The sequence below is a fragment of the Lactuca serriola genome, chromosome 2 (assembly GCF_051521515.1).
Source record: "Lactuca serriola cultivar US96UC23 chromosome 2, Lser_US96UC23_V15, whole genome shotgun sequence".
Classification (NCBI taxonomy): domain Eukaryota; kingdom Viridiplantae; phylum Streptophyta; class Magnoliopsida; order Asterales; family Asteraceae; genus Lactuca; species Lactuca serriola.
Window position 1 is genome coordinate 46751164 of NC_136409.1, and position 12318 is coordinate 46763481.

At 36.1% G+C, this 12318-nt stretch overlaps 1 pseudogene; it reads right to left on the bottom strand.

Moving 5' to 3' along the window:
- Positions 1-701: 701 nt before the first annotated feature.
- LOC145089206 (uncharacterized) lies at positions 702-12018 on the bottom strand (annotated as a pseudogene).
- Positions 12019-12318: the final 300 nt, after the last annotated feature.

The following is a 12318-nucleotide window of genomic DNA, read 5'->3' on the forward strand; positions in this document are numbered from 1 at the left end:
TTTTTTACAGAAAATAAAATTCTAAAATCAATATAGAAAGATTGATGAATTCACCTTGCGGCCATGAAGTTCCACTTGCAAAACTGCAATTTTTCTTTGTATAGAGGTAAGTTCCCTCAAGACTCGTATCAAATCATCACCTTTTTCACCTCCACCTGATAAATTCAGCAAGTCTTCCTAAACAAGAAAATAATTTTTTTTAGGGGAATGCATGGAGTCTAGTATTTTGAGAATATTAAGTAACAAGTGATGATAGATTACTTCTTCTCTTAACTTCAAAGATAAACACATAAATGCTTATAACTCATAAAAGCATTTGAGGGTTGGTTTTAGCAAAAAGAACCAAAATCCGCAAGTTTTAGTTGTCCATGAGGTCCTATCAATAGATTATTTGGTTTCATATCCTTAAAAATAACATCATTAGCAACTTGAAGAAACATAAGCCACCAACAGAAGCAAGGGTTATTTGGTTTCATGTCTCCAGATCTCCAATAGACCTTGAAAGACAAAAGCCACTAGGCCAGCATCTCAGAGGACCAATCTGTCATGACCATGACATAAACAAAACTCATTTTAATAAAACATGTTTCATTAAAAATATCAAGACCAACTACAAATCATTAATTTCAATTGATAAAACTTAATTTAAGGATAAAATAGATTTACCTAATATGCTATAAAAGGTCAAGTGTTCAAAATTTTCATATGATTTTGTGCAATCCTATATTGAGATATGAGGATATGGAAATGAGGAGAGGCAGTGAGTGGTGCCAAGAGGATTTGAACACACGTGTCCGATGAGCTCTAATTGACTGTAAGGGTTTGTTGGCATTAAACCTAATGTCAAATATATGGATCATGGGTCCGCTGAACCCGAGGTTAGGTACAAACCATTTGGGGACGACGTCTGGTTGACCAAAGCCGATTGTGATTCACTAATTTCTTGTTTCCAACCGAATTCATGTATTTCAGTTAGCCTTAATATGATGTCAAACAATCTGATCTGCCTCGCTGGAGTACTGCAAATACATACAAATTGTAATATAAAAAATTAATAAAATATTCAAATTTTTTTATATTAACTGTGTTTTCACATTCATTTTCACCTGGTTTGAACCATGAAAAGATTGAAGTCACAAGGATTTGGTAGAACACGCATATACTTGCTTTCAATCTGATGCTTGTAATCTGCTCTTCCAGTTTGTAAATCGAATCCAATTATCCTTTTATCAGCACCTACAGAAACCACCATTTGTTTTTTTTGTGTCCCTGTAACTCCCATAACAGCTGAAGAGTGCATACTTTTGTGCAACTCCCGTTTTTATCACTCCATTGAACAACAACATGATCACTTCCACCATTTACAAAACAAGTATCTTCCCATGGAATGAATGATATGGTGTTGATGATACCCTTCACATGTGGTTTATCTTCAAGGAAAGTTACATGGTTTTTCTCTTTTGGTTTATTCAGGTTGAGGACTGATATATATGAGGGTCGCCACCATCAGCAGTGCAGACACCAAATAGGCTACTGCCAAGTGGATGCCATGCTATATCTGTTGGTTTTGAGCATTCTAACACTCTTAAGTGTACATGCAACCCTAAATACCTTGGATCTATGTTTTCTCTATTATACATGCAAATATGAACTTTCCAAGGTATTCATCCTAACTAGCATATTAACATTGATTCATATGAATATATTAAGTTAGAATTACATACCTCTTTGATGTAGAATGTCTTCATGAAGCTTGACTGCCTAGTGCCCCAAGTGTGACACCTCAAATGGTTCACACAACATCAAATACACTTGGAATAACTTGAGAGAATATACACACTTCATGAAAATCGGCTAGCCCTTTTTCTTACATACTCTAGTGGCCGATTTTCCCAAGAATATGATCTTTATATAGTGTCACAATTAGCGTAAACCCTATTTGTCATGGATTTCCATTTCCTTGGATCCATGGGTTCAAATACACCATGGAGTATCCTATAGGTTTTAGCCCAACTTGATAATCCATGGAGTCTGAGCCCACTATACAAGTATGGATGATTTACACAATCAACCCATATATTTAATTAGTCTTCTTTAGATCACTTAATTAATCCTAGATTAATTCTTGATCAATACTAATTAAATAATCTTATTAATATATTAGAACTTATAGTATATTAACAAACCTTAAGTGTTATTTCTCTCATTATAGTCTATCCAAATGCATGATGCCATGCAACCCAAAGGGACCATGTCGGGTCGGGTCAAGTCTTACCAATTATAGTTGTGGACTTAGACATGAATCCAACATTCTCCCACTTGGATAAGTTTAAAACTATTATTGTATGACATCAAGAACCGACTGGCAATTCTAGCTCTCCAAAGCTTCTGTCGAACTCTGACCTTGCCGATGATCTCTGACCTTTGTCAATGACTTGTCCATTAGATAAGGGATCATATATTCCTCCATTCTAGATATCATATGGACTGAGACATGGATTATAATCATTCTCTCTGTCCATTTGTTGTTTCCCGATTTCCGATTTATGATGACTGACTAATTGAACAAAGCAAATCAGTCCAGGCCCGACCGAGCACTTACATTTGTCATCATATGGATTGTTCTACTACCTGTTGAATACACAAGGCACGTTTTATAACATCGAGTTGCCAATGCGTTTTCGTGCAATCAATGTATAACCAACTCATAGTAACAACTCATATCTCTAGGTTTGAAGAATATAAGATATTATCATCTCATGATCACTCGTGATAAAATCCATGAAGTGATTCCAATGAGCATGGGTTGAATCCAATACTCAGAACTTATGAGCACTCATGAGTGTTGTAGCACCGCTTTGTCCAACATCTTAGATCTCTACAAGCCAACCCATGACAGTCTTGATTCATATCTACTTCCAACATATGACCAACTGTGGATGGTTTGAATAACTTAGTCAATCAGGAAGAATGACCTAGTTAGTCTGGAAGTCAAAACATGCAAAATGAAACACAAGAATAATTGAATCCAATATGGTCTTAGAACTTATGAATAGAAATAAAACACCCTTTATTTATCACCATATGATTACACATTATTCATTGCATACTGTTTTGGCTATCAACTTTATTTTGAATTAAAACAATAGTTGTCCCATGCTCCAAGCATTTACTCTATGTTTTTCTAAAGACTAGTCATGCCACACACCAAGTATGCATATTATGTTTTTCTATGATCTTTGCTTTGCGAAATAGACCAATTGAACATAACTCTAATGATTCTCATTTCACAGTCCCAACTCCTTACTGCAAATGCAAGAATTCCAAATTCATGCCATTTGCTGAAATCAGTTAAATTCTAAACTTATATACATTGATCCTCTTGTAATGATTATGCACAAAATCACAAAGACTTGACAACAAACATTATAGAGCATTCCAAAGGAGATCAACTTCATGGAAACATCCTTCTTGCATTAAGTTTCCTAATCTTACACATATTTATTGAACAACTTCCACCTATGGAATCATTTCCATATTCCCCTTTTGACTATCACTTCTGAACAAGAGTTGCCTTTTTTCAGAATATGTCAATATGGTCCTTTCAACAATTAACACCATACTTCCAACTGTCCTTGAGCAACCAATCTTTGGTAAACCTTAGATTGTCCTCGACAATTGCTTAATCATTTTAGTCATATCCATTTCTAGACCTTTTCCCTTCTTAATGCCCCAGGCATTTGGAAAATTTTAGAAAGGATGAATATAGCACATGTAATCGATCCTATATCCGAAGCATATGGGAGACGATTCATGATGTCTCACATAAAGACTAAACCAGTCTTTTGCTATAATATTTCCAATTCAATTTTCCAAGTTCTCATAATTTAGAATATGAAAAGGGATGTGGTAATCATAATCGAATTTTAGAACGCAAATAATTGACCCATATATAGAGTTTTCTTATGTTGAGCCATTCTAACATAACATTCATATATATATATATATATATATATACACACACACACACACATGACTAAATACGATTTAAACCTCAATCTAAGCTTTTAGATTTGAGATGAAGTATAATTTCTTCTCCTTTAATTATAGCAAAACAACTCTTTCCCAATTGAAACCTTTTGTTTTCTATAATTAACATTGCTAACTTGCAACCTTTATCATAATTATCATGCTCCTACTAACATGATGATTATTGGCATAACACTTTTGCTCCCACTAGCTTTGACATGTGCTCAGAAATCAGCTGGACTTTTAAAAATCAACATTTTATTGACTTTCTTACCAAAGTTCAGATTTCTGATACTAGATTGCTTTGATAAAACTTTATCAATATCATACACCTTATCTTAGATAACTCACAGGTGTGTCTAAACAATTTTAAGAACTATGAAAAGGGATGCCGTAATCATAGTCTCAATTGTTTAGACCTTTTCCACTTCTCACAAGTCCATGTTAGTGTGCCGGTTAACCACACACGCTCCACTACCGACTTTGAGAATGCAAATATCACAATTGCTATTTAGCTAAAATCTACTTTGTGAAAGTGTTTCCTGTGACAACCCGATATTTCAACTCTATGTAATGACCTAAAAAGTCAATTATTGTAACTACTTTTGTGATAATGAAATTAACTTCGAAAATAAAATGTCCAAAAAGTTTCTATTTAATTACCTACTATGTTAGATGTCATTAAACTGTGATCGTACGTAAAAAGAACGCCCAAATCCGACTTCGTATATTGAAGTTATGATTTTTCCAAGTTCGGCTTAGCAGCAGACAGCTAAAAACTCGAATCGGAGATCGAGCAACTTTTGGCCGGAATGACCTAAACGAGAATCGAAGGTGTCGATAATGGTAATTCAGCGGTAAAAACTCTGGCAAAAACCGACTTCAGATAAAGAAGTTATGAATTTCTAAAGAAATTCCTTAAACACGACATTTTAAAAATAAATAATAAAAATAATTTTGAAATTTGCCGACGGAATCTAAACGAAAGTTGTAGAGCGTAGTCTCACCTACGCGTGGATATAAAGACCATCGAAAACGGAATTCATATGAAGAAGATATGAATTTTAGAAGTTTATTAATTAAATTAAATATAAATTTAATTATAAACTCTGCGTACCCTCGTACACCCCTCATACACCCCGCGTACTCAAGGCCAAGGCCTCGGATCGTCCGTGTCCCGGTCTATGCGAAACTAGCTTTCTCCCATCCGAAGTTCGAGGCAGTCGAGGACTCGGTCATGCATGACGTACGCGTACGCCCCGCATACCGAGGCGGTTCTAGCCCCTATAAAAGGGATGCGAGGGTTCCAAAGAAAGGGCTCCATTTCTCTCATTTCCTTCGCGTTCTTGCCTCGTTTTCCGTACCCGTGCTAACCCGAAGCCCTGGTCATTTTGCTCAAGTCCCGAAGATCGTTTGTACTCCCGAGATTCCCGAGAATCCCGAGAAAATCCGTTTTCCCAAGACGAAATTCTGCCCGGTTTCCATCTCGCTTTCTTCAAACTTTCAAGTGAGTTCATACCCCTTAATCAACCTTTTTAAATATTGTAAATGCTTTTATATGCTTTCAAGGGGGGGGGGGGGGGGAATACAAGTAAAACACACAATTATTATCGGGTGTTATATATAAAGTTTTATTATACACTTTTGTTAAATAGAATCATAAGTGATTTATAAATTTTATAGGGAACTCTCGTATATAAAATATATTACAATAGCATTCTATCTTTTGAAATATAAAATTGTTGTAATGCATGTATAAACTAAACATTTTGCTTAGATTATATGTATACATGTCTATCTTAGACACTATAAAAATCTATACTTTCACATCAAGTGATTCATTTTCTAGGGATTTCAAAACAAATGAGACACACTTTTAGAAAGCTATAATAGGTATAGGTTTACAGAATTTTTCTAACTTTTACATACTAGAAACACCATTTTCAAGAAGTCACTTTTATATACAAGAACAAACGAACATTTTAACACGTAAATATGTTTTTATACTAAGATTTGTGAGACATTAACTTCACGTACGTTCGAGTACACATTTCAAGTCCTGTATTATATACCAGAATCCATTGGAGGGGGAGTATGGTGTTTGTGTATAGATCTATACGAGCTTGACAACCCGCACCTTGACTGTTAGCTACAGTCCACCATTTGGGGTGACAAGCGTCATGACATTCCAACGCCTGAAGAACGTTGTGTATAGGCATTCCGAGTCAATAGTATGGTTATAAAACTCACATGGGGTATTAAAAATACATTGATTTATGAGGTTTTCAAATACATTGGTTATTTTACACTTACATACATTTTTAGAAACAAACATTGGTCTTGAGAGAAGGCTACTTTTATACTAGTAGAAAATATAGGATTTTCTAGAATCAAACAAACAAGGACAAAACATTTCATTTCATACAAACATTGTCATTTAATACTTATGAAACTCACCATCTTAAATGCTTATCTACTCTTTCAAAACTACTTGTATGTCCCAGGGATTCAGTAATTTCAGGTATCAATATGCTTTTGGAGAAGGAACGATATGGGGCCAGTTTAATCTCATATTTTGACATCATATTGTAATTGGTTTTGAACATGTAACTTTTGACAAATGTAAACTTTCAATTATATATATGATGGTTGTATTGCTTTCTTTACTATGTATTCATTTGTTACGTTACCACATGAAGTCATCCGCCCCCGAACGTTTCCGCCGTTCCGGTTCGGGGGTGTGACAGATTGGTATCAGAGCAATGTTTATAGTGAACTAAGTATATTGAACCACATAAGATATACAAACTATAAATGCTTAAGGGACTAATACTCTCTGACAAAACATTTTTCTTTTGTTTTTACACTTAAGCAGCGTTATGTTTAACTTAAATTGTTAGTTCATTTAAGTACAAATACATGCATACAACAAATTATTTTTATGATTATAACTATACAAGAAGTATTTAGACAAGTTGGACACTACGATTAAGACTCAATATATGTAATCGGATTTGGGACAAATATAGCATGATCAACTATATTTGTCCGAGATCGGACCAATATATATCGAGGATTGCTCGTAGTAAGCAACAAGTGAAAACTTACCAAAACATCACAAGAATCAAACACAAGAATTTAAATACTATAGGAGTATTTGCTACATAAACTAGTTTAACTTACATGTTTAATTCTTACACGTTCCAACTTTATTTCAATTCATATAACCCTATTCTCGTACAGTCAAATGGCTGGATTTCACCACAACGGCAACCCCTACTATCCTAACCAAGGCAACGGGGGATGGATCAAAGATGATCCCACGGAGGATGAAGAAGCTATAGAATTGGATGATGACTTCGGTACCGACTCAGAGCCGGAAGTGATCAATCCACCTCCCGCACAACCTCCCGTCTTTGTCAGGAAGTTTCAACGACCGACTCCCGTCTGGGGAAGTCACCTCCACCATTGGATCCAACAACAAAACCTACGCCCTCCCTACGGAATGTATCGAGACTTCTACGATGTCCGAGGCGGAGGTTCGGCTGATCGGGCACTCCCACTTGTCACACCCCGAAAACCAAAGGCAGAAACATTTCCGAGGTTGACTCCACGTTGAGTATCAAATCCAATGCACATAGAAAAGCAGTAATCACAAAACATTACATTACATAATATTGTTTACATTTGTTTGAAAGTAAAGTTGTACAAGTGTATTACATATGTAATATGAACAAAAGTAAAGACGAGTCTTCGGAACGCTCCGTCTTCTCCAAAAGGTGGCGGTGTACCTGTCTAACGCTGACCTGAGAATACAAGCGGTTTGAAAATCAGCATAAAGCTGGTGAGTTCATAAGCGATTTAGTTTTGAAAAGATCGAGTTTCCTTTGTTACAATTTCAAAAACGGTTGGTTATGTCATTCCAGGAAATCCCATATTTTCCTTATAGTTTTAGTTATTCGTTTGTTACTTTATCCGTTTTATGAGTTGATGTGCTACCCAGGAAAATCCCATATTTTCCTATGTGTTGATTTGCCTATTTGTATCTAAGTTCGTTACTGGTTGGTTCTTAGGTTTGATTTCGAAGTACTAGTAATTACCATGTGTATAGTATTAGTTAAGTATTCTAAACCCTTAGATATTCTACATTCGAATGACTATTATCTACTAACTTAGTTGTATTTTCGAATATTTGGAATCACACAGAAGCGTACATTACAGTATTTTTGAAGTTCTGTTGAGTTCCAAAAGAGTACATTAGTTGTATAATCGAAGCTCTGTCGACATTTTGAGGCGGATATATTCGAAACTCAGTAGAGGTCCGGAGGCGTATTTTCGTATTTAATTTGAAACTCTGGTGACACTCAAGGGGTACACTAGCTGTATATTTGAAGTCTTGGTGTCATCCAAAGGCGTTAATTCGCATTCGTATTCCTATTTCTATTCGTATTCGTACTATGCTATTGGTTAGATTCGTATTCGTATTCGTTCTATCCTATTAGTTATATTCGTATTCACATTCGTATTCGTTCTATCCTATTAGTTATATTTGTATTCACATTCGTATGCGTACTAACCTAATAGTTATATTCGTATCCATTCTATCCTATTAGTTATATTCGTATTCGTTATATCCTATTAGTTATATTCGTATTCACATTCGTATTCGTTTAGTATTAATCTTAGTTATAATTAGTATGATTTCTTTTACAAAAAGTAATATAGATCAAAACACTTTTTAAAGAAATCTGGCTTTAGTCTAACTGTTTAACCAGCAATTTGAACCATTAGTTATCATAATTTTCATTATTAGAATCATACATCAAATAAAACATTTGAACTGAAAATACGTTTAAGTACTAGATACCTTGTACTTTTGCTTGTTTTCTCCCCTGAAAACGTTGAAAACCATTTGAAAAACACATGAAAAAGTGTAGGGGTATGAACTCACCGGACGCGGAAATGTGACGATTTCGGACACTAAACGTCGGTTCGGGGCCTGATTACTCGCGATGTCCCTATGTAAAATGAAATAATGTCCATAAATATCTAATTAGATTTACAATCACTAATTATATGGAACATTATACTCCAATGAGACTAAACACCTCAAAACGAGTGTTTGGAGTGACCCGGGTGTCATCCAAAGGCGTTAATTCGCATTCGTATTCCTATTTCTATTCGTATTCGGACTATGCTATTGGTTAGATTCGTATTCGTATTCGTTCTATCCTATTAGTTATATTCGTATTCACATTCGTATTTGTACTAACCTAATATAATCGTATTCGTTCTATCCTATTAGTTATATTCGTATTCGCATTCTTATTCGTACTAACCTAATAGTTATATTCGTATTCGTTCTATCCTATTAGTTATATTCGTATTCGTTCTATCCTATTAGTTATATTCGTATTCGCGTTCATATTCGTTTAGTGTTATTCGTAGTTAGAATTAGTATGATTTCTTTTACAAAAAGTAATATAGATCAAAAGACTTTTTAAAGAAATTTGGCTTTAGTCTAACTGTTTAACCTGCAATTTGAACCATTAGTTATCATAACTTTCATTATTAGAATCATACATGAAATAAAACATTTGAACTGAAAATACGTTTAAGTACAAGATTCCTTGTACTTTTGCTTGTATTTCCCCCTGAAAACGTTGAAAACCATTTGAAAAACACATGAAAAAGGGTAGGGGTATGAACTCACCGGACGCGGAAATGTGACGATTTCGGACAATAAACGTCGGTTCAGGGCCTGATTACTCGCGATGTTCCTATGTAAAATGAAATAATGTCCATATATATCTAATTAGATTTACAATCACTAATTATATGGAACATTATACTCCAATGAGACTAAACACCTCAAAACGAGTGTTTGGAGTGACCCGGGTGACATCTACAGACGTGTAATGCTACTAAGGACTTGGGATTTGAGTTTACTCCCCAAGAGTACATATTTTAGGGAGTTTACAACCATAAAACACATACATACATGAGTTCACGGCCGTGAACTCATGTTGGTGTGATTTTGAGTGCTTAATGGCTTGTTTGGACTTGGGAAATGTTGGAATGGACTTCTAAAATGCCTTCGATTAATTCAAGGGGACTTATACCATGTTTAAGGGAGTTCACGGCTGTAAACTTGGAGTTTACGGCCGTAAACTCTCCCATGGTCTTGAATAATTATTTTGGGGCACAAGGAACAATCACATGTGATTCTAGTAATTTTTCCAAGCCTTGTTATGAATTTAGGGCAACTTTTAACGCATATTTGGGAGTTTACAGCCTAAGGGTATGAGCTATGGCCGTAAACTCTTATATGTTGCATTTTGATATGTTTAAGACCCCCAAACTATTTTTAGATGGTTCTAGGATTTACCACAAGGCTATTGGTTGAGTTTCAAGGCATTTGGACATGTTAAAAGGGGTTTACTCTCCATTTTTGAGGGGTTTACGGCCTAAGCATGAGCCTTGGCCGTAAACTCCTATTTACTCCTCAGAAATTATGTTCATGATGTTCTAAGGCAAATACCATTATTCCAAAATTCATATCTAAGCCTTGTTTGAGTCTAGAAAGGGTTTAAGGGCTCAAAATCCTTTTAATTTAGTGTTTACGACCTAGGCACCTTCCTGGGCCGTAAACTCATTCAAATCCCTCAAAATGCATGTCTAAAGTGTTCTAAGTCCAATCCATGAAGTCATTTAGCCATATCTAAAATCTAGTTGTGGTTTGGAAGGGTTTTGTTGCTCAAAAACCCCCTTTAAATGAGTTTACGGCCTAGGATAGTTCTAGGGCTGTAAACCCATGATAATGGTCCTAATCCATTGTTTAAACTCGAATTTGAAGGCTAGAGGGGTTGTATAGCAAGTTAGGGAAGTTACCTCAAAGATTTGAAGCCTTAAATTGATGATTTAGACCTTTAAATCTAGTTTGAGGAGAGAGGTTGAAGTGATAGTTGTAGAATGAAGCAAAAGCTTAAAAATGAAGACTTGGATCACTTTAAATAGTGTCCAAGTTTGGGACACGGTAAAATTCTACCCGATACCGGCGTTAGAAGGGGCTTTTGGTCGCACCCGGCCAATTTGCCGTAACCTGATATGGTTGTTTTTAATCATATTCTGTTCACTAATACGAGGCGTTAAAATGAGTTCTAAGGGTATTTGGGCACTCATTAAGTCATAAAATAAAATATTCAATAATGACTGAATAAAATGCCGAAATCGGAAATGGAATCGGAAACGGCGATTGGATGATCCGAACGAGCCGCGAAAAGGGTTACATTTAGGGATATGAATTTCGGGTTGTTACATTATCCCCCCGTTAGAAAGAATTTCGTCCCGAAATTCAATGATTACGATACAAGACATGAATTTGAATGAGATATGGATGGATTTGCTGCTTCGGGTTTTCACGCTCCTACGTGACATTGGGTCTCCGCTTGACATCTCAGCAAACCCTCACTACCGGGACGCATCTTGATTTCGTTAGGTAGATACTTCTCAAAGACCGAGACGTGAAGTATCAAATGGGTGCTACTAAGTTCCGAGGGCAATCGAAGTTTGAAGGATACGAAATCGATTTCATAAGGGTCGCGAAGGGTCTAATGTACCATGAGTGAAGTATTTCGCTTTTCTAAAGCATTCCATGCCGAGTTTGCATCAAAGTTTTCGATGAAAAGTTTATCATTAGATAGAATGGAAAGGAATAATTATCCGGATTGAGGATACGATCTATAGGTATGACGTTAACATCTCTTTCTCACTGGTTGGTCATCTCGACGGTACACGTTTCAATTACTAACGAAGGATTTAGTTTAGAAAGATATTTGAATGAATGGTTAGCAAATTCTTTTAGCATTAGAATCAAAAAGGATCACAGGCACAAGATTGATCGAGAAGAAGTATACCTGTGGCAACAGTGGGATCGGCAGCTGTGCTTTCTTGCCCCATAGTTAGGACTCTCCCGGTGTTGCCATACATTACTGTCTTTGGACAGTTTCGCTTATAGTGCCCGACCTCTCCCTAGCTATAGCAGGTTTGACCGATACTAGCTCCGGAAGCTTGACTAGTTGACGGGGTTGGGGTTTTGCAGGTTCATGCGAGGTGACCTTCCTGGTCACAACTTCTACAGAACTTTTCACGACAAGGTCCAGGGATGCGATGGTAGTAGTTACATCGGTCACACCACGGGAGGGTACCGACATATCCGGTAGCAGGTACTTGAGAGGTGGAATTGACAATAGAAACAACATCAGGGGTAGTGGCAGCGTGGACTGCCAC